The sequence below is a fragment of the Canis lupus genome (assembly GCF_048164855.1).
Source record: "Canis lupus baileyi chromosome 16 unlocalized genomic scaffold, mCanLup2.hap1 SUPER_16_unloc_13, whole genome shotgun sequence".
In the NCBI taxonomy this organism is placed as follows: domain Eukaryota; kingdom Metazoa; phylum Chordata; class Mammalia; order Carnivora; family Canidae; genus Canis; species Canis lupus.
Window position 1 is genome coordinate 114,349 of NW_027326428.1, and position 24,243 is coordinate 138,591.

A 24,243-nucleotide genomic window follows, 5' to 3' on the forward strand; every position below is an offset into this window, starting at 1 on the left:
TGATTTTCCTAAGGATGAATCATTGTATATAAGTATATATGTGTATATAGATATATAGAATTTGTGTATATATATAATATATATATTTTGGTAAGAGTTGATCTTAACAGCTATTGCAGCTTTCAGTTTGATTGATAATTTTATACTACATGCTAGCAAGCCTTGTCACATGTGTCTTAAATCAGCCATTTTGACCTTATGTGTTTTATTTGTGAAAAGGAGACTTCCATCACATTTTTTTTCTGACAGAATTTGTCTTTAAGAATACATAAATTCCATTGTAGCTATATAACTCCTCCATAATTGCCTTATTCATCTCTAAATTATGCTTAGAGGAGGCAAGATGGATGATACAAGCTTTTCAATGTTTTATGGAGAGTTAGATGCAGACTTCTTGGAAACTGTTTCTCTCAGCTCTTCTTTTTCAGCTAATACAGGCATCAAAACTCAAGGAAACTCACTTGCTGTAGAAGCTGATCTGCAGAATCAATTGGATTGTTTGCTAGACTAAAAGATCTGTGATGTTTGGATCCCCAGAGCTTTATTTGGGGGGTAACCTTTCATGTAGGGTCACCAGTGGCTTCTAAATTTAATGTACTTTCACCAGTGGGTTTTGAAGCCAAGCCTCCGCTCTGTTGTTTATGCGGATTTGGAGGGGGAGAATTGACATGCTCATTCAGAGGGAAGGTAAATTGAGTTCTGTCTTTTAGCTCTGGATTGTTGAACAGGTTGCAATATAGTTGTTATGACACTAGCCTGGTGTTGACCTTCATGTAGGAATTTTTGTAGATTTTGCAAAGCAAATATAAATGCAATGAACTTTAGTCATGGCCAAAGCCAAACTGAGAACACCTTTGAAATCTAGATTAAAAACCCATCACAAAATTTATTTCATATAGGTCAATGAATTATAAAAGTGAGGGGTATTAACTTCAAATATCCCCGCTCTCCCCCTCATCCACACACACAAAAGGCAAGTGCTTGGTAAAATGCCATTATTTTCACAAGGTAGAAAGGAAGGGATAAAGTAACAGGATATTTCTATGTTAAAAAATAATAACAAGGTCTGTATTGACCTGTTCCATCATTAGCTTCTCCATCAGTTCATAACTTCAAAATGTTTTCTCAAATGGTTATGTATTTGGCACATGGGAGTAAAATTTGAAGTGGTAGCCTAAGTTTTAGAGTAAGCCAAATCTATCACAGCAGTAAGTTAATGTAAAATAACATTCATGAGAGATGTTAACTGGCTAACTAACAATACACTGCAATAGACCAGACCCAAGTTTGCATACATCCAAGGGAATAGTCTGTAGGGGCCTGGGAAACCATTACTGTCACCATTTTCCTATATCCTTTTTGGAAAAGGAAGACCAAAATGTGCCCCAGGTCTGAGATATGGTCCAGAGCACATATTTATAAGAAAAATTCTTAAACATCAAAAATAAAATAAATGTTTGAATATCACAGCAAACATTAATTTGATTGCAAATTAGTGGGCGTCTTTAGAATATCAGTGGCATTGTGTGAGAATGAATTTTAAATTTGATCTAAGATCTCTGGGGTCATTTAGCTTCTATTTTCTATTGTCCAGGAGGAAAGGAACAAAAATAACTTTAGTTCTTCCTTTTGCACTTGTGAATGAGTGGTCTCCTGGCATAGGCCTTCTATTTCTTGTATTTTTCACTTATCTTATACTCAGGTTATAAGTCTGAGCTTGTTATATTCAGATGACGGGAAACCACCTCTAAATTCTGTGCTTAGTCAAGAGAGCTGTGTATAAAATTACACACACATATACATAATATACACATTTACATATATAATTTCTAACAAATGGTCATTTTGAGTGCCCAACACATGAAAATAAAACTTCATGAGACCAAATTCTGAGACCATGGAATGGGCTAGGGCCTATATGTGTTGTGCTGTTTTACTAAGGTATTATTTCTCCAGAATGCACCATAGTGTACAGGAAGGAGCAGGGCCACCTGGCCATGAAATGGGACAAAATCCTGAGAAGCAGAATTTAAAATAAAGAAAAAAGAGGTGGGATAGTGTGAATAGTAGATTTTGCTGTCTAATAAAGATGAAATTTCTGGTGACACAGTGATTGGCCAGGGATGCTCTGCTGAGCTCAGCGGGGGTGGCATGGGTTTGGCTCCAGGCTGCAGTTTCCATTCAGGTTTCACCCTTGTAGTGGTCAAATTTCTGGGGCCTGCTGGCTGCTCAGGACCCATTCTTCTTATAGTGATGCCAGAAACCCAAAGGCATAACTCAACTAACTGCACTAGCCTCTGCTTACATCATGTTTGCTAATATCCTGTTAGCCAAATCAATTCATGTGCAAAGTCAAGGGGGGAGAGGGAGTAGGTGTATAGTTCTCCCTTAGAGAGAAAGTACTGAATATTTGCCGAATGATGATCTAATATCATAAATGGTCTGCGTAAAATCTTCAATGTATTGCTCTTTTATTGTGTGGTAGGAGGTTGGCTTGGTGATCTGGTAGTTTGATGGGGCTGGAGAGATGATAAGGGACTTGGCCACATTAATAATAGTAATAATACTAACATTACTGATAATAGCATATAACATTTACAAAGGCAGGATGTTGTATCAGGCTAATAATAAATAATAACAGTAGAAGCTGCATATGCACTTATACTTTAGACATTGTTCTGAGCACTTTACAAAAATTAATGTATATAATTCTCACAGCAACCCTATAAAGTAGATGCTATTATTACCTTAATTTTTAGGTGAGGAATTGGGGGCACACAGAATTTAGGTGGTTTTCCCAGCATCAAATAAGTCTAGTAAATGATGAGCAGAGATAGATGCCCAGAGTCCATGTTCTCCCTGCTTCTTCAGCCATTTTATGGGTGGAGGGCTGACATGATCTAATTTACATTTTTTGAAAATATTTTATTTATTTATTCCTGAGAGAGCGAGAGAGAGAGAGAGAGGCAGAGACACAAGCAGGCTCCATGCAGTGAGTGGGACTCAATCCGGGGTCTCCAGGATCAGGCCCTGGGCTGAAGGTGGCATGAGCCACCAGGGCTGCCCTAATTTACATTTTGAAAAGTCATTCTAGATTTTCTGGAAGAAAGAATGGGCAAAATCATGGAAATGGTAAGGTCTATTAGAACAATGTTTCTCAAAGTGTTACCTAGAGCCTGCTATTATGACTTTGTTACCGGCCCATGACAAAGTAAGCACAGAAATTGAGAGGAAGCGTTTAGAAGCTCTTACAGAGAACTTGATGTTATTTCCAGACCAAAGTGTGTGATCACTATCCTAGTAATTCATTTTTACTGTATGTTATGAAAGTGTTGGTTCATAATGGATTGGAAATGAAGCACAAAATAAAACAAAAAATGCAAACAACTCTCCCTTCGTCACAAACAGCTTGAGAAAACGCTGTGTAGATTAGTGCGATAATCCAGGTAAGTGTTTATTGGTAATACCTTGAACAAGGGTGATGCTTGCGGAGACAGAAAGTAGGTGGATTTGATAAAAATTTTAAGAATTAGTCAGTCTTAATTGCAAACATCTTAGCAGAGATTGAGGGAGAGGGGTGGAAGAGTACTAGGCAGATTTAAAGGAAGCATTCAAAGATGCTCATCTTGCTTCATTTATATGGGGCCTGCATGCTGCTGGTGGTAGCAGTTTTAAGGAAAAATCACAGGAATACAATTCTGTTTGAAACCCAGCAAAGAGGAACTTAGAGGAAACTTTTGGTAATTTTCGATGTAGGTGAAATGCTTGTTTACTATTTCAGAGTGATTGATTCATCTTGGTTTGCCTGGGACTTTCCCACTTCTAACGCTGAAGTCCCACATCCTGAAAGTCCCTTCAAGTCCCAGGCAAACCGGAGTGGTTGGTCACCCTCCGTTTTATACTGTAAATAGTATTTTATGTTATACTGGTGGTACATGTGCAGTAAACATCTTCTTCCACTTTGCTACCAGCTCATCTGGTGAGGTCCTCCATTCCTGGGATATTGGAGTATGATATAGATGCCCAGACAAAATAGGGGGATTTGAGTGAGCCCTATTGGAAGAAATTTCCAAAATGATAAAGAAATAAGAGATGGAAATAAAATGAGATGTTAATTATTCAGACAGACCTTGGAATTTTTTCCTGCAATGTGGAATTTCTCACAAATTCTTGACTTTGCTGACTTTATTTTGCCATGGGGAAGAGAAAGCATGAAAGGAAACTACTCTACCCTAGTCCATAGGGAAGAGCTGGCAGGGAGCACAGAGTGTCAATAGCTTCAAGAAGACATGGCTGTTTCAGCTTAGAGCGCACAGAAGAGCAGGATAGAACATGATGGGAGGGACCCGTGATCTCCCCTCCCCACATGAATATCGATTTCAACTTTTTAGAGAGTTGATTGTGATGATTCCACAACCAGAAAACATAAAAGGATATCCAGATCAAGGGTGGAGTAGCTTAAAAAAATCTTAATAATGATTTGGAGGGGAAATGGGGAAAGCACTTGTTGATGCAAACATAAACTTTTCACGTAGGAAGCTCATTCTTGAGTCTTTCCTATTTATGCAGGAAGTGGATTTAGAGCTTCCATCCCACCAGCGGGTGGTGGCATACAGTGTGGACTGTGTGGCTGATGGCTAATTAGCTAATGTGCTTCAGTCCAGGGTGCCATCTGAATCCTTAATTCTGCCATACAGATCCAGTCCTCACAAAAGGGCCGCCATCTTGGCTTTTTAATGTAACATTTCTACTTTCCCTTGGGCCGTATTCTCACTGTTGCCTTAGGGACTGTCTTCTTTGGCACCAGATGTCTCCTAAATACTGTGCAGTTCTGGATATCTGCCTGAAAGGATCATCCGAACTATGATCTCAGCAGCCTTCTCTCAAGAATCAAGGGTGAATCTGTGTCCTAAAACTAGGACCACACCTGTATTTAACCTATATCACCATCATCTAGGAATTTCACTCCCTGAGACTGAGACCTTGCCTCCCCCTTTTCTTTTTAATTAATTTGTCACACACACACACACACACACACACGGAGAAGCAGGCTCCATGCAGGGAGCCCGACATGGGACCTGATCCTGGGTCTCCAGGATCATGCCCTGGGCTGAAGGCAGCACTAAACCGCTGAGCCACCCGGGCTTCCCCGAGACCTTGCCTCCCCTTAATGGTCTTCCCTCATCAGTACCAATGAAGAGGGAGCTCCATCTGGCTTTGAGTATTCAGCTGCTAAGCAAACACCCTGGGCTCAGAAATTCTTTTATTTATTTATTTATTTATTTATTTATTTATTTATTTATTTATGATAGTCACAGAGAGAGAGAGAGGCGCAGAGACATAGGCAGAGGGAGAAGCAGGCTCCATGCACCCGGAGCCTGACGTGGGATTCGATCCCGGGTCTACCAGGATCGTGCCCTGGGCCAAAGGCAGGCGCCAAACTGCTGCACCACCCAGGGATCTCCAGAAATTCTTGAATACTCTAGTTAAGTATGCCTTTGACACAACCCTTTGGATATTCAGTGTTGTATTACTACATACTCCCATTCAAGGGCCAGCCCTGCTGCCAGGCCAGGTCTCCTGTCATGGAACTGGTTTCCTTTCTTTCTCACTCTGAGTTCATAGGATACCTCTTGACCAAGCTTACTCCAGTGATGACAGCTGGGCCTTATAAAACACAAAGGATGACGATCAACTATGTGACTACCAAACAAAGGATAAAGAGGACAGCTGCCAGGGCATATGGAGCAATATTCACAGATGATAGAGAGAAAGCAGGACTGCTCAATTCCATGTATACTTCTGGCTTCCCTATTAAGTCAAATAATCATCAAATGTGGTTAAGAGGGAATTGATGCCTGGGATGGGTGATGAGTAGTAATAAGAGGGCACCTAAGTATTTAAATGAAAATTCTCTGAGGTTCAGGTAAATCACTCTAGGATTCTGGCAGACTTCTCAAATGGGATTATTTAATCTTGATGGATAATCTTTGATGAACCTGAGAGATGCAGGAGATAGTCAATCATATCATTTTCCAAAAGGGCAAAATCCAGATTTCAATAATTAAAGACATATGAAATTAAAGGCTTTTCACAGAAAAAATTGAGAATACATTTTTAATCAGATGGTTCTTAGTGCTTAGAAAGAAATGTGTTGGTATAATCCAAGGGCAATAAATGGCAAGTAAGTCCTTAGAAACCAAAGGAGCTTTATCACTCTTTCAACCTCTTTCCATTTACTCCTCTATCTACTTCTCTCTCTGCTCTGATTTGTTCCTCTATCTTTCTTTTGCAAAGAACAGCTGCTGTTCCCTCTGCTCTTCCTGCATGACACATCATAGCTGTCACCAAGTGAAGGGGGGGTATCCTCAGATTCTGAGTCTACATTCCTTCACATGTCAAGTACCTGTCCCTAGTAAAAATTCTAGAGCACACATTTTATGGCCCATTGACAAAACATCCATATTTAACTCATAAGAGGGGTTAAGATGGGAGTACTTGTATTCTTATTGATCAAGAATTAATCTATCAAGTGGGACTAAGACCACACCTTTTCTAAAGCTTCTATTCCCACCTTTCAGAATCAAAGGAGACTCATTCGCTGGGGTTAAGACCTTGCCTTTCCAAACCTTCTTAACCGTCATCATCAAGGATGAAAAAGGAGCTCCTGAAATACCCCTCTTTCTACCACTGAACATTCACAGACTTGCCACTGGTTCCTTGAATCCATAAGGACCAATCTTATTTTGTATTTATCTGTGCTTATACACATCACTTCAAAAACCTTTTGACATACAGGGCAACTCTCATCTCCCCCACTCTAATGCTCCAAGGACCATGAACATCCTCTAATCTGTTTTCCTCTACTATGCTTCCACATATCTTGAAACCCTTTACCACATACTCTGGATTTAATGATCTATCATCAGTAAAATCCCATATATCTTTTATCTTTTCATTTTTTGCCATTTTATCTTAATGGAAATTTGGTTGTCTCTGAGGATGCTGTGTTTACTGTAGCCTTCTCAAGTAATGGCTGCTTTTGTCCTACTACTTTCTCACTTCTAGGCCTGAGGGATTGGATAGGTGTCCTCTTTGCCTTTTATTGATGCTTTTAGACCATTTTCCTCCTCCTCTCCTTTTTCTTCCACTCTGAATCCAATATCATCAAACTATATCAACCACTATCTCTCATTCACTGAGTTTAGATCATGAGGTAGTTCTCCAAATTTCTTTATGATTTTAGATTCTTGTCAACTATCCCTCTCTCTAATATGATTCTTTTTTTATAAGATTTTTATTTATTTATTCATTCATGAGAGACACAGGGAGAGAGAGAGGCAGAGAGAGAGGCAGAGACACAGGCAGAGGGAGAAGCAGGCTCCATGCAGGGAACCTGACGTGGGACTCAATCCCAGGTCTCCAGATCAGGCCCTGGGCTGAAGGTGGCACTAAACCGCTGAGCCACCCGGGCTGCCCTCTAATATGATTCTTATGCCCTAATGATTCATATATATTTAATATATAGCTGATTCTTTCAACTTTCTGATCTTTTATTTCCTTGATTTTATCTCTTCCAAAAAATCTTGTCTTCCATTCTACCTCAGCCATTATTTCTCATTATCATATTCTAGACCTTGTTTTAATTAATAACCATAAGTCTTTCATACTCTCAACTTCATGCCTTTCCTCTCTCACTACCATCTTGAAAATTTTCCAGTTCATTTCCTCTAATAGCCCAATTTAAAAGGGTTTCCAAGACCTCCCACTCTACCACAAAACTCCAATGCATTGAACATATTATTTTTCTTCTCTTGCTCAATTCCTTGATGTCCTTTTTCTCCTCCTTATCAGGGTAAAAATTATACATTCTTTATAATCACTCCTTTGCATACATCTTCATCTCCTTTGCCTGTATCTTGGTAAAAAAAATATAACCCTGGTGAATTTTGTCTTTTTCATTACTCCAAACTTATGCCCATGTCTAGCTGAACATGGCTAGAAAAAAAATTCACAACCACATTGGCTAGCCTCATTATAAATTCATGATTAGAAATCACAAATAGGCCTTTAATGCTTTCAGGCAAACATAAATTCCTTATCCATTATTCTCCTACTCTTCTAGATGATTATGTCACCATCTCTGTCTCCTTAAAGCTCCAACATCTCCTCCTCCATTTTTGGTCTATGGTGATGATTTTGCTTTTGGCCTCACTAAAAACGTGAAAGCACTCAGAAGAGAACTGCCACTGACTCTACCACCACCTCTATCTACTTACCAACATCTGAATTCATGTCCTATACTTTCCCTTTGCCTATCTCAGCTCTTCTCTCCACTTGAGTACGTGATTCCATATCCTTTTGCTCCAGCATCACTCAGCAGTTCCTTCTTCTCTTGCCAATATCATCAATATTTCCTCTCTCTATGGGATTGTTCTCATTTGTTGTTTCTCAATTATAAAAACCCTCTTCTTGGAGGGTGGAAGGGTGGGAAAAATGGGTGAAGGGGAGTCGGAGATACAGGCATCCAGTTATAGGATGAGTAAGTCATGGGAATAAAGGGCATAGCACAGTGTATATAGTCAATGGTATTGTCATAGTGTTGTGTGGTGACAGATGGGAGCTACACTTGTGGTGAGCAGAGCATAATGTATACAGAAGTTGAATCACTATGTTATATACCCAAAACCATTGTAACATTGTGTGTCAACTATATTATAAACAAAACAAAACTCTCTTCTTGATGACACATTCACCAACACTTGGTACCCCACTTCTTTGCTTCCCTTTGGAGCAAAGGTCCTCTAATATGATTTGAGCTTATTGACTCCAATTCTTCTTACATTTCCTTAAACCACTCTAGTCAGGTTTTTGGCCTCATGACATCACTGAAGCCACTCTTGTCGATATAAGCAATGACTTCTACATGGCTACATTGAATGGTCAATTCTCAGTATCTATTTTATTTGATCCAATAGTGTCATCTGACCTAGTTGAAAGCTCTTTCTAGCACTTTGTTCATTTGGTTTCCAGGCCTCTACATTATCTTGCCTTTTTCTCTACCTTAGCAATTGCTTTATTTTAATCCTCTTCTCTGGTTCTTTCTCTTTCTCTTTTTAATGTTACAGGGCCCCAGGGCTAAGTCCCTTGATTTACTTTCATCCTTTTTGAGCTCATTGAGTCTCATGGATTTAAAAACTATTTATATACCAACAAGTTCCAATATATTTCTAGATTGGACCTTTCTCCCAAACTGCAGACTTGTATTTCCAATCTGTCTAAAATAGACTTTCTGATTTTCCTCCCGCATCCCAAACTTCCTCCATCTCTGGCCTTCCCTGATCACAGTTGATGACAACAACTCCAAGTATCCTGTGTCTCAGGCCAAAAACCTTGGCATAACTCTTTTCTCTTTTTCTTAACCATGTGCAATTTATCAGCAAATATCGTGGACTTCATTTTCAAAATAAATGTGGAATTTGACCAGTTTTACCACTGCCATTTCTCACTACTACTGACTGCCTAGGTCTGCGTCACCATCTTTCACTGAGATTACCACAATAACATCCTAACAGATATTACTTATTCCTTTTAGATACAGCAGCCAAAGTTATCCTCTTAAAATGTAAATCAGATCATGTCACTCTTTTTAAAGCCATGCAGTAATTCATTCAACATATGAATTAAAATCCTCATGATGACCCACTTACATCTCTGATCTCATTTCTCAGTCTTTTCTTCAAATCATTTACTCTACTGCAGCCACATTGATTTTCTTGTTTCTCGAACAAGCCATTTGCCTTTTGTCTTAGTGTTTTTGCATGGGTTCTGTTTTCTGCACAAATGTCCCTTTCTCAGAAATTTGCATGGCTGACCTCCAAGTCTCTGCTCAAATGTCATCTTTTCAAAAGGACCTAGTGAATCTACTTAAAATTTCACTTCTCACTCCCAAAACCCTTATCCCATTCTACTTTTCCTTTTTTTTTCATAGGATTTATCTTCTGTCATAGTATGTAATTTACTTATGTATTATATTTAATATCTTGGTTTTTCTCCCCTGCTATAATATAAGTTCCAAAGGGCAGAAATCTTTGTCTATCTTGATCATTGATATATTGCAAGGGCCTAGAACAGTTCTTGGTACATAATAGTTGCTCAGTAAGTATCTGTTGAATAAATAAATGAATCCTAATTTCTAGATGTGTCTTACTTTGTTAGGTGTCCCTTCTTTTTCCAATCAGCCAAGGTGAAGGGGATGAAGTCAAATGTAAATAAACAGGATTATTTCCTCCAGAGATGGGGTAAAGTAGGTTCTCTAAGAAGAAACTTTTCTCTAAGAAAGTAGAATAAAGGTAGAAGGGAAATAATGAGCACATCTGTAAAGATAGGATCATGAAAGTGTTGAATAACCAGTAGGTTATGGGGCTTGGGGCAAATCTTAGAAGTTGGACTAAATGAGATTGATGACTCCTTCCAAATTTAACATTATACAATACTTGAATACTCCCAAGAGTATGGATGCCTGGATGAGATTTCTAATGGTGTTCGGGAAAATTCTCCTCTTGCTCCTTATCCATTTAATAGTTTTATCTTCAACTTTAGAGACTTAGAACTTAATAAAGTTATCAGAGACATATACCGAGAGAGGTAATATACAAGATTGTAGAATCAAGGATTAAGGACATTTCAGTGGACTCCAATAATGGACTAAAACAAATAAGATAAAACTTAACAAAGATCAATCTAAAGTCCAGCATTTGGGGGTAAAAAAAAATCAATTGTGCAAGTGCAGAATGAAGGAAATGAGGCTTGACAGCAAATTATGTGAAAAAGACTTAAGGGTTTTAGTTGATTATAAGATCAATATGAGCCAACAGTGTGATGTCCTAAAAACAAAACCAAAACTTCTCAAATGTAATCTTGGGCTACATTTGTAGAAACATAGGCCTGGATGTATAGTAAGCTACATAATAGTCACAGGGTACTTCACATTATGGAGAGGATGGGTAAAATGTTTTGTCTTTAATCTCAAGTTTTTTACTTAGTTGAGGTTGTCCCATTTTAAGAGGAGCATTGACAAACAGGCAAAATGCTGAGGACATCAGAAATGCTGGGTTCTTTCAAACTACATTTATTAAGGGCAGATATTATTCCTGGATGTAGTGAATAAGCACACCAAAATCCATGCCATCTGGAGTAGTCAAAGAAAGTGAGGATAGTTTAGTTTTAAAAAGCTAATACATATATTTATTTGATAATGTATTCTATCATAAAACAGAAATACTTTAAGATATTTAGTTATTGTGCAAATTTTGAGCAGTACAAGAAATTGGAAAGAAGCCAAAAAAATTTTCTTCGTGGTTACCCTATTCACGGATAACCACATTTTTGCACACTACTTTTACTCCATGCAAAATTTCCAGAATCCAAAGAAAGTGTGAAAGTGTGCATGAATGGCTTATGTGGGCCAAATCTGAAGTGAGGTTTTTCACTTCCATCCACAGTTGACTGACTGGTCAGAACTAATTTTAGGGTTCACAGTACTATCAAGGATGCTGGGAAATATGATGTAGCTTTGTCCCAGAAGAAAAGAGAATGGTGTTTCTTGTATAATCACAACTCTCTTTTGAGACCTGGTTACTCTAGTTGGCTTTGTTTTGATTATGATTCAGTGTATCTGCTATTAGAAATATCATTCTTGGGGCATCTGGGTGGCTCAGTGGTTAAGCGTCTGTCTTTGGCTCAGGTCGTGGTCCCAGGGTCCAGGGATCAAGTCCTGCATTGGGGTCCCTGCATGGAGCCTGCTTCTCCCTCTGCCTATGTCTCTGCCACTCTCTCTGTGTGTCTCTCAAGAATAAATAAAATCTTAAAAAAAGAAATATCATTCTTTACTTGAAATTATTTTTGGATCAGAACTAGTTTAGTTTACAGTTCTCCTTTTTTATAGTTGCCATTTTGTCTTTCTAGCTTTTACACTGAATTTTGTTCAGGTGATTTTTTTTGACTCCTGGGTTAGATGAGTATTTAACTTCCTAATTTTCTTCACATGATCCTGACTTTTTTTGTTTGTTTTACCTATATTCCATTAGGGGTAGCCTAGTAGAAAGTGCACTGCTGTCTGAGCACTTGAGATTGTTTTGATCAGAGCAGGAAGGTAGAAATCTGCCCTTCTGTCTACCTCAAATGCCTTCCTTTTAAGACTTCCTCAATGCTTCTTCAATTGTCCTGTACTAATGTCTTCTCTCACATACAGTTTCAACTCATTGCTTTTAAAGAGCAGCAGCTTCATTCTTTTCTATAGCTCTGTTTTTGTCATGATTTTTCTATGTTCTGATCTCTGATCCCTTTTAGTCTCTAGATAGGTTTGTTTAACTGCATCCCTTCATGCACCACAGAATCTCTCTGCTGGATTTAGTTTCCTTAAAACTACATGATGCTTTGGGAAATCCCAAACCTTGCAAAGTATCATTTAATAGAGGATAACTGAAGCATCTTGACTCAAAGATAAAGTTTTAAAAACTTCTTTTCACTGGTAGGTACAAGAGATATTTCTTGTTTCCAAAACAGTTTGGCAGGTTAATAAATTAACAGGTTATTTTTTACCAAAATAGTGATAATTGGGTAATTGGCCTATGATACTTCGGAAATAATTTCAGCATAATATATTATATATACATATTTGTGTTCATTTTAATCCATTCACCAAAGATAGTTGCTGGATCACACCCTCCAGAAATGGTTAGCCAGCATTTAATCCAGAGGCCACACTGCAGAAATGGTTACTCTAAGTATTTTACTATGCAGATTTCTGATCAATACAACAGGCTTTGTTAATGAGTATAAGTTAGAAATGGACTTTCATTGGTAAACTTAGTGGTCAAGATGTAGGGATTATCTAGAAGATACTCTCTATCCATGCATGAATAGGGCAAGGCTAAAATTCATGTAAGACATACTGTTATGCCTGTGCTAGTTGTTTTTAATCAACACCCATTCTGATGGGGTAAATGCTTATTTTTTAAAGATTAAATAAATAAATATTTGAGAGAGAGAGAAGGAGAGACGTAAGGAGGTGAAGGACAGAGAGAGAGGGAGAGAGAATCCCCAAGCAGACTCCCTGCTGACTGTGGAGCCCAACACAGGGCTTGATCCCAGACTCTGAGATCATGACACTCAACTGAGAGCACCCTGTAGCATTTTTTTAAAAGATTTTATTTATTTATTTATTTATTTATTTATTTATTTATTTATTTATTTATTCTTGAGAGAGCCAGAGAGCAGAGGAAGAAGCACAGGAAGAGGGAGAGGGAGGGGGAAAGAATCTCAAGTAGACTTGGGGCTGAGTGTGGAGCTAGATGCAGGACTTGATCTCACCAGCCTGAGATCATGATGTGAGCTGGAACCAAGAGTCAAATCTTTAACCAACTGAGCCACCCAGGTTCCCTCCCCTGTTTTGTTTTGATATTAGATAGTAGTTTGAGCATTGCTTCTTGGAACAAGGATATGAATGAGAGACACCAGGGGTGCTGGAAGTGGAGCCCATTTAAGATTAGCTTTCTCTCTCTCTGCCCCTCCCTCCCACTCATATGCTCTCTTTCTATCCTTATAAAATAATAATAATAATAATAATAATAATAATAATAATAATAATAATAATAATAATAATGAGTGAGAGAGCCCAGCAGTCAGTACCCTTAGAAATGGCACAGTCACTGCATTTGGTTATAGGGTTACACAGTGGTCAATCAACACAACTGTATGCAGCAGCCCTGAAAAGGGCTTTAGGTTATGATTCCTAGGCAGTCTTATATTAAGTCATTGATTAGAAAGATTCTTGGTTGTCTGACTCTACTTGAGGGTTAGTTGAGTCCTGGTGTTTGATTTTTGGCACATTTGGCTTGGGTAAGCCTCTCCCACAAGGTGCTGTCAGATTTTCTAAAAAGACAGAGAGTTGGGATTTCATCCTGTTTAAAGAACAGGATACATGATTGTCTTGGGACTGCCTGCTAATTAAATGGCAGGATTCCATCAGACATTTGCCTTCTTTGCTACTTTGTAACAAGATTGTAGAGAGATCTGGAACCATCTTTTGCCTCTAATGAGGAGCTTTCAACCTGTAGTACACTTTGCATAGGTAAAATTCAAGATGTCCATGGTGTTGGATATGAAAATGGATTAGGGTTTTTCCTTACTAACTCTAACTGAAATAAGACTTTCCTTCAGTTATAAGTGTAGGCAACACATCCTTGTGTTACTAACTTCCTTTGTCACTAATAGAAATCACATTTATTTTCATCACATATAACTTTTATTGCAGATATCCCAATGTGCCATTTCATCTCACCTTTACCTTGCAATTATAGTGATAGCAGATCCACTAGTAGGTCTATTTTTAATTTATTAATAGAGAATTCTATGTATTTTTATATCACAGGTATTTAACAATATTTCAACAACTGTATTTCAATGTAGTTTGTTTTCTTTTTAATTCCTATGCTTTTTGTCTTATACATTTAACATGTTATTCTGAGGAGACACAACAATGATGCAGAATTTCTGCTTTTTTAAGGCAATTGTTATTTACCAAAAAAAAAAAAAAAAAAAAAAAAAAAAGCCTAGTTATTTACGACTGAATTGATTTAGGTTAGTTCCCAACAAAGTGGACAGGTGGTGCAAGAATAAAGTCAATGGGAAAAATGTGGTAAGGAATTAACACCATTATCCACCATGCAGTTTGGGTGATTCTAAGCTGGCCAGCACCATGGCAAATTTTGAAAATCAGAGGCAATATCTCTGCAGATATGGCATAGCTAAGTTCTGAGAGGTTGTGCAAGACCTGGCCCATTGGGTGGAGAGGAGGAGGATGGCATTCCTCTACTTTCTTTTCCCGCTGTGCAATCTTGTTTTTATATTTCCCTTCAATTTTTTTCATGATAATTTTAAACAACACCATGTAAACATACTAATTTAGATATTTTTGAGAAAGTGTCACTTTTGGAAAATACTCTTAGAGGGAGCAAGTATACCCCATTCTCTGTCCCCATTCTGTCTGTTTCACTTCTGGACATCCTGGGAAATAAGTAGAATACAAAGGACTATAGAAAATGACTTACAAAATGATTTTAATTTTAGAGAATGGTCTTTCCTTTTTCTCAAAAAACTACTTTATCTTGGTGTACATTTCTACAGTAGTCACCACGATAAATACTAGGTAAGGAGTTAAGTTAGGTAGTTGAGGATGATAACAAAAGATAAAAGAAAATTTCTCTTTATTTTAAAATTATATATAGTTCAGTAATTTTCAAAATTTTTTGAAATTTTTTTTGACCTATAGTCAGAAACGCATTTCACATCCTGAGCCAGTACACACGCATACATGCGCGCACACATGCTTGGAACAAAACCTTTGGGAATCAATACTTAATCCTTATTTCCATTTCCATTCCATTTCTTTCTTTGCCATTTTATTCCATATTTTTCATTTAGAAAAAATGCTAGTATAGCAGAATCTGAAGCTTGAAAAAGAATATTGGCTTAAGTGGGGTTTGTACCTTAAATTTCTAAACACAGTTCAGAAATAACACACTATACTTTCTCCTACCTTCTCCATAGCACTTATCATTGTGAAACAAAACTAAGTGAGGGGATTGTGGGGGACCTAACATTAAGAACTTACTACGTGTTGATAACATTATATTTGTTTTGTTCTCTTTTCTACTCCTCTGAACAGTCTTCAGGAATAGAAAAACCTAAACTTCATAATGGCTGAACTTTTTATTTATTTTCTTTTTCACTTATGTATCCATAGTACCTAAAAGAATGACTGGTATATATTAGGAACTCAATCGCTATATTAGTTAATTTTATTGTCTCAAATTTAAGGAAAGAAAACTGAAGCTCAGAAGGATTGGTGACTTGCTCAATGTCTCAGGGATTGTAGGGGGTGGATCTGGGCTTAATAGAATCTGTCCAATTCCCAAGCCATGGGATGTGTAGTGAGAAGTGTAGAGTCAGCCTGTTAATTTGACTTTATGCATACAAGATGGTATTGTGTACAAGGAAGTTTGGTGTGGTAGGTTAACACCCTGTTTTAGAGTAAGATCTGGTCCTGAAGGCTTGGGCCGTTTTTATATTTTTGATTATTCATTCATGCTGAGTCAGAACCAAGATCATAGGAATATTTTGGTCACAGGTCATACATTTTTTTTAAAAAAGATTTTATCTATTTGAGAGAGATAGAAAGAGAGTGAGAGCATGGGCGGGGGGGGAGAGGAGCAGAGGGAGAAGCAAACTCTGCTGATCAGGGAGCCTGACATACGGCTAGACCCAGGACCCCGAGACCATGACCTGACCTGAAGGCAGAGGGTAACTGACTGAGCCAGCCAGGTGCCCCAACAAGTCATGCATTATGACTAGAAACTTTTTTTCATCATCAACAAAACAATCACAGCTAGCCATTCTGCTGACTTTGTTGGATTCCATCAGGTAAACACAATCTGAATCAACCAAGAGTTAAATCTATTTACTTGAAGACAGGCAAACCCTTAGTGCTCTTCTACAAGTTCTAACCTGATGGTGTGGAGCCCCTGGGATAAAGTCATAGTTGGTTCTTTACGAAGGCAGAGACCTTCTCTAAATCTAGATCACATAGATTTCCAAATAAAATCATTCTGGCTGGGTCACCTGGGAGGCTCAGTCAGTTGGGCATCTGCCTTGGGCTCAGGTCATGATCCCAGGGTCCTGAGATTTAGCCCCACATCGGGCTCTCTGCTCAGCAGGATATCGGCTTCTCCCTCTCCCTTTTCCCTGCCTCCCCACTCGTGGTCTCTCTCTCTCTCTCTCTCTCTCTCTCTCTCTCAAATAAATAAGTAAAATCTTTAAAAAAAACCTCATTCTGGCCAAGAGAGACACTGAGCCAAATTAACAGTACCCCTCCCCCTACGTCTCTCCAAAGACCTTGGCAATAGGCTTTCTCAGATAGAGGTGGTACAGCTGTTGTCTGAGGTAGAACTATCACCCTACTGCCTAACAATGACTAGCTCACCACCCCAGCAACAGAGGAGCCAACAAGACTAAGACATTTAACAACTAATCATGGAGCTCCAGGAAGGAGACAAAGCTGCCTAGCAACTCCCCAAACAGAATTGCCTTTAACCATGTGAAAAGAATTTGATTAATGGATTCAGAGAGTTTGGCGGTAACCATTGACATCCAAGCATAGAGTATGTTTGTAGGAATGTGAGGCTGGCAAGTTGTTTCAGGCTGAGATTGGGGTTTGAGCCATGGAGGAGGACACTTGAAGCAGAGTGATTTGTGTCTTATATCTTTAAAGATGGATTCTCAGTGACTTTTTAAAAAGATTTTAATTATTCATAAGAGACACACAGAGAGCTGCAGAGACATAAGCAGAGGGAGAAGCAGGCTCCCTGTGGGGAACCTGATGCAGGACTCGTTCTCAGGGCCCCAGGGTCACGCCCTGAGCCAAAGGCAGCCGCTCAACCACTGAGCCACCAAGGTGCCCCTCCCAGCTGTGGTCAGACTCAGTGAGTGGGTAGCAAACTGGAAGGCAGGTTGTACATTTTTGGATATTGGGGCCATTAAGAGCAGAATGTTATGTTCACTGGTCGATGTATATCATTCTTAGTGATAAAATCTTTGGGAAAAATTAATGAAGTCTGGTGAATACAAAATGCATGTAAAAGCACTTGAGTTTTCATAAAGGCATATTTTCACTGAGTTGTGTTGGACCGTGGAGTCATCCTTTTCCATTGCAGGGGGTTACACATGAGTTAGAGATCAGAGGCTCTGGCACACTTTGGCCAGTCTTTTCTGAGCTCAGTAAGGATTTATCTCTGGTTTTTGCCTGGTTTAGTAAAAAAAGAATGAATGCCTCAATAGTTGCTCAGCATTTACAGATGGAACTTCTGAGCCATTCCATTTTGTCTGCCTGTTCCAAGCACTGCTTCTGGACCTCCTATACCTTATTAATTTGATGCAATATGTACCTCTTTCTTACTTGCATAAAAAAACCCCAACGCATGGGGGTGGCTTGGGTGGCTCGGTCTAATTTCAACTCAGGACCTGATCTCAGGGTCCTGGGATGGAGCCCACATCAGGCTCTACACTCAGCAGGGAGTCTGCTTGTCTTTCTCCCTTTGCTTCTCCCACTGCTCATGTTCTCTTTCTCAAATAAATAAATAAAATCTTAAAAAAACACAAAACCCCAAACTCTTTGTAACAACCTCCTATTTAGTTTGTCACACATTGGTATCACACTACCATGTGATAGTGTTGCCAATTTTAAAGTGTCTTAAATATTTGTGTCTATTTATCAGAGATTTTCAGAGGTTTTTGAACTATTTTTATGAACCCTGGGATACTTACAGGAATGTATAGTGTTTCTATTCATTTCTCACATATATGGAGTTAGTTTATTTATTTTTGGCCAGTTAGCCCTGCTTTACTTGTTTGGCAATTCTTCGTGAATTTAAATTTCATCTCCAGCTCTGAGTTTTCCAGAAGCAAACTCAAAAAAAAAAAAAAAAAAAAAAAAAAAAAGGGTGCTTCCTTCCTTTAGTTTATATACTGACAAATTTTGTCAATGCAGTGCAGTTTTACAATTTAAGAAATTATAATTTTGGAGAGCTATTCCTCCATTTTCTCTGTTATTTTGTTTTTTCACATGCAAAGCTCATTTTCCCCTAAGGATGCCAACTTATTTAGATGAATTTTCACCATTTTGATAGGATATTTCTTTTTTATACAATAGCCTTAATAAAGAAATAACAAATTTTTGATTGGATATGCCTGAAAACAACATTAGGCTTTTTTATGTTATTTTAGCATTGGAATGTGAAAGAAAGTGGTAAGAAATACTTGTCTGTACAATGGCTCATTGATTAAGTATTTTGATACTGATAAGCATTGTTGACCCTGTTATTCCAAGGACACTATTTTAGTCTGTTTGGGCTGCTTTAACAGAACGCAACACACCAGGTGGCTTATAAACAATAGAAATTTATTTCTCATAGTTCTGGATACTTGGAAGTTTAAGGTCAAGGTGCTAGCAGATTTGGTGCCTGTTGAGAACGTACTTCCTAGTTCATAAACAATTATCTTCTTGTCATGTTCTCATATGGTGAAAGGGACAAGGGAACTCTCTGGATTCTTTTATATAAGGTCTCCATCCTCATGATCCAGTCAATTCCCAGAGGCCCTGCCTTCTAATACCATCACATTGGGTGTTAGTACTTTACATATGAATTTTGGGGGACAAACATCCAATCTATAGTATATACTAATATTGACTTTATGTAGTGTTACTAATTTTGTTTAAGCAATCCTTTGGCACATTTGCCATCACTAAATTATTGTAGCAGTTTTAAACTTAAAAAAATTGAATTTTCTCCATATTTGACATACTTTATCTCATAATTATCAACTATAGTAGGAATTATTGCGTCCATTTTACAGGCGAGAAAACTAAGGCTCAGAGAAGTTAGTAACTTTTCAAAGGTCTCTGACCCAAGTCAAGATTTAGTGCAAGAATGAGATTGAGTTCATTTGAATTTACTCTTTCAAATCTCTTTAAAAAAGCATAACAATCATGTTCATTTTGACAGGTTTTCATGATAGTAATTTTTAATGGTTTCATTTAGAAAGACTGTATGTAGTTGTTACCTAGACAATTATAGGCTTCTTCAGAGGGCCTATATGTAGCAGATGCTCCCAGTGTCTCATTCTTATCCCCTTGGCGCTTATTATGTCCAGGCACACAGCTAACCTCCCATTACTAGCACATGTATGTCTTTATAGGCAACAGGTACTGGGAATTCATGCCCTCCCCCTCCCTTGACGTGTTCATTATTGTCTTCTATATGCCAAATGTATATGTGTACCTTCCCTCCCACCCCAAAATCCATATGTTGAAACTCAATGCCCAATGTAATGGTATTAGGAGGTGGGACTTTTGGAAGGCACTTAGATCATGAGAGTGAAGTCCTCTATAAAAGACACCCCATAGAGCTCCTTCTGCGATGTGAAGAATAGCTAGAAGGCACTATCTAGGAACCTGAAAAAGTGCTCTCACCAGACTGAATTTGCCTGGGTCTTGATCTTGGACTAGTCTCCAGAACTATGAGGAATATATTTGTTGTTTATGAGCCACCCAGTTTATGGTATTTTATTACAGCAGCCCGAACAGAATATGCCATTCACTTTCTTCTCTTTCCTGTTTTACTTCCTTTCTCCATTAGTGGTATTTTTTTTTTTTTTTGGATCACCTCCGAATGAACTACTTTTCCTTGAATCTTTATTTCAAAATATGTTTCTGGGATAACTCAAACTAAGACACCACCTTACCTATTTGTTATGGATATTGGAAGTAAACCTAGTAAACCTTATGGCCTGGAGCATCCAATCTCAGGTTGGGGCCCTCTCATTCTGGAATTTACAAAGGTGGCTTCTCATTTGCCTGGCCAGTTGTCTGTTCCTTGCTTTTGCCTCCTTATCTATATTTTATTTGACTGCAGACTAGAATTCCCAGTTCCCTGCTCTGACTCTTTCCTTCCTTTTTTAAAAAATTTTTGATTTTTGGCAATGCATTTGGGGCTGACTCTCTGGTTAGTCACCTTATCTACCTAATCTCTTGACACTGAGCATTACTTCCATATATTAGTTATCTATTGTTGCATAACAAATTACTACAAATCTTAGTAGCTTATGATAATAAACATTTGTTATCTTACAGTTTCTGCAGGTCAGGAATCTGGGTGCAGCTTAGCTGAGTGCCTCTGGCTTAAGTTGACAGTTAAACTGTCAGCTAGAAGTGTGGTCTCATTTGAAGGTTTGATTGAGGGAGATCTGCTTCCAAATTCACTCATGTAGTTGTTGAAAAGCTTTGGTTCCTGGCCATACAGTTCTCTCCACAGGACTGCCTCATGACATGTGTATTAGTCTACTTGGGCTGCCATAACAAAATACTGCAGCCCGGGTAGCTTAAATGCCAGACGCTTATTTTCTCACAGTTATGAAGGCTAGACGTCCATAGTCAAGGTCTTGACAATTTTAGCTTCTGGTGAGAGTGCTCTTCCTGGCTTTTAGACAGTGGCCTTCTCACCATGTCCTTACATGGCCTTATTCTGTGCATGTATGGAGAGAGAGATTTCTGATGTCTCATCTTCTTTTTATAAGGACACCAGCCTTTATGTCCTCATTTGACCTTAATTACTTCTCTAGAGGTCCCATCTCCAAATACCATCACATTAAGGGTTAGGACTTCAACATACAGACTTTGGGAGAGACACATTTCAGTGTGTGACACAAGGTACAGGAGACAGTGAGAGAGCAAGTGAGAAAAGCATCCATAATGGAAGCCATAGCCTTTTCTAATCTCATCTTGAAGGTGACATCCCATCACTTCTGCTGTGTTCTATGTGGTAGAAGTGAGTGCATAAGTTTAACCCACGCTCAAGAAGAGAAATTTAAACAAAGGTGTGAATTTAGTAGGTGAAAATCATTAGGAGTATACAGGAGAAACTCTCTTGCTTTACTCACACACATAATACTTATGACACTACATACATGGGTCTTGTTTCCCCCACACACCAAGGCAATTCTCTGTGACATCAGCTGGATGTCCTACACTTTAATTCAATTTAATTCTGACTTGCTAGAGTTAGTGCAGATCCCGTACGTTAAGGGCTAAATCCACAAGACTGCTCTCAACTTCAAATACCAATAGTGAGTAGTAAGTTCCCAGGTTACCCACAACTTCTGTATGATTTGGTTACAAAAGAAGTTCCCACAGCCCCCTCCTTGGAGTTGATCATTTGCCAGAATAGCTCACAGAACTCAGGGAAACAATTACATTCACCAGTTTATTATATAATGAAGGATATGATAAAGGATACCTATGAACAGTCAGATGAAGAGATACATGGGGTGAGGTGTGGAAAGATTCTGAGTGCAGGAGCTTTTGTCTTTGTGGAGTTGGGATGTGTCACCCTTTCCAGGAGATAGATATGTAGGTAGAACTTCCAGCCAGGAAGTTCTCTGAACCCCCCCTTCAGGGATTTTAATGGAGCCTTCATCATGTAGGCAAGATCAATGATAAACTCCATTTCCAGTGTCCTTTCCTCTCCAGAGAATGGACAATGTGAGTATAGTAGATATGCGGTGTACCTCCATGGTAGGCTGCAATACCCCTATCTCAGTAGGTTGCTGTGAGAATTAAATAAGGTTATACACATATAGCACCCCAAATTTTATAATTTCTGAGAGCAAGCATTCATGAGGGATTTTACTAGTGACTAACAGGTTTGATTCCTGGAGAGAAGCATTCATGAGACAATAAACTAGGGAAGAATACTAACGTGATTGGGTAGATTTTAGAAACTGCATTAGAAGTTTGGCCATCATCTAAAATATGTGGGTTTCTTGACCCCATTTATTATCCACTTTACTTTCCTAAACTTCAGCAGACATTTAGCAATTCTGATATCAAATTCAAGAATGAAGTAAATAGTGTTTAAAGAGGAGAATGAACCAGTTGTATTTATATGCATATGTTGAGGAAAGAGAGGAGGCCGTGTTCTAACCGAGGGTGTTATAAATTGAGAACTTGGGTGAGAAAGGTACACACAGATTAATTTATAGAATCCTGTCAGCAATGCTACTTTTAAAATAGCACTTATAGGCTCTCTGGCAAAGGAAAAGTGAAACAGCTGGACCTGCTCCAGCCTCAGGCTTGTAAAACCACCAGTCAGTGAATCCAATAAGCAGATGCACATTCCTACCTTGAACCACACCTCCTCCCCCACACTTTTCCACAAATCCTACACACCAACCCTCACAAAAATATTTCAAGTTGGTTTACAAAATTGAGGCCTCAACCCACACTCATTACAGCCACAATCTCTTATCTCCTCTCCTTTGGCCATTTCCCAATACACTGAATCTCTTTCCCGGCTTTGCATGCTTCGTCAGAGCAGAGCTTGTCTTGAGCAGAGTTATTCACAAAGGATCTTGAATAGGATGGAGCCTTCATCCATATCTGGATCCATTCTTTAGCTTTTTGTAGGAGTGTGATTCAACCATCTAGGAATCCCTATGGCAGAGTCATGTGTTCATTTGGAAAATGTTTTCAATTCAAATTTGTGACAAGCACTGTGCCAGGGGCCAAGGACACAACAGGGCACAAGCCTCAGACCTTTCCCTGAAGGGAAGTCTGATGGGGAGACAAACAGATGTGCAGGAGTGCAGGGCATCATGGGAGCACCCAGGACAGGGAGGGGTGGGCATGGTCATGCAAGGCTCCTTGCAGAAGGGGTGAATGGGAATTAGCAAAGTGCAGGTGGAAAAGAGAGATGTGAAAGGAATTGAGGGAAGACTATACGCTATGTCCTGGGAGTAAAACTCCAGATTAATTGGCCAAGCAGGTGATTATAAGAGATTAAAGAGAGAACTGTATCCACTGGGTTCTGAATTCTTGGTCTACCAGCTGGCCATCAGGCTGTGGGAGTTGGAAAGAAGTCTAGCAATGATGGACAAGATGCTGAGTCCAGGGTGAGTTCTGTTGTGCTGGTAGGGTATTTTTGAAAGTTGAATTTCAGTGTCTTTGAAGATTATGGACTTTTTGTTGTTTGTCCCAAACCCTGCCACTTTTTAGTGTTGTAAACCAGTGGGTTATGTATTATGTTGCCTGTCTGTCTTTTTTTTGTGTGATCCTGATCCCTGGTCTGTGCCATTTCCTCGATTTTTAATATAAGGAGCTCAATTGCTAGATAAATAGATCACTCATTTATTCTTTCATTCAACAAATATTTATTTTGGCTCTGTGAGGGGGGCTGGGTACACATCGGTCATTTCAGCTTCAATGAAGCTGATAGTCTGAAGACGAAGACAAATAAGTAAATAAGCAAATGGACATATATAAATTTTGCCAAGTGCTTTGAGGGTAAGGTGAGATGATAATAAGGGCCTACTTTAGAATGGATGGCTAGAGAGCCTTTCTGAGGGAGAACATTTAAGCAGAGACTAGAAGAAGAAGAAAGTTTTTGGAAGAGTTTGGGGGAAATGTGCTCCAGGCAGCAAAAGTGAAGCCAAATGTGAAGTTGGGCAGTTGGTAACTTGCCCAAGGGAGTTTCTGCTCAGCATGCCATGAACCCTGGCACAGGGTAGTGTCTGTCCAGAGGAAGGGGTATGCAAATTACAGAAACTCCATGAGAAGGCCCTACCTGGGAA

The 24,243-nt window shown here is 38.9% G+C and overlaps 1 long non-coding RNA gene across 1 annotated transcript in view; it reads right to left on the minus strand.

Annotated features, from left to right (window-relative positions):
- The window catches only part of LOC140629547 (uncharacterized), an 81,307-nt gene extending 60,472 nt beyond the window's left edge, over positions 1-20,835 (minus strand). The window contains exon 1 of the long non-coding RNA XR_012027402.1: positions 20,748-20,835. This is a non-coding gene — a long non-coding RNA (uncharacterized lncRNA). The remainder of the gene's footprint in view (positions 1-20,747) is intronic.
- Between the last annotated feature and the right edge of the window lie 3,408 nt (positions 20,836-24,243).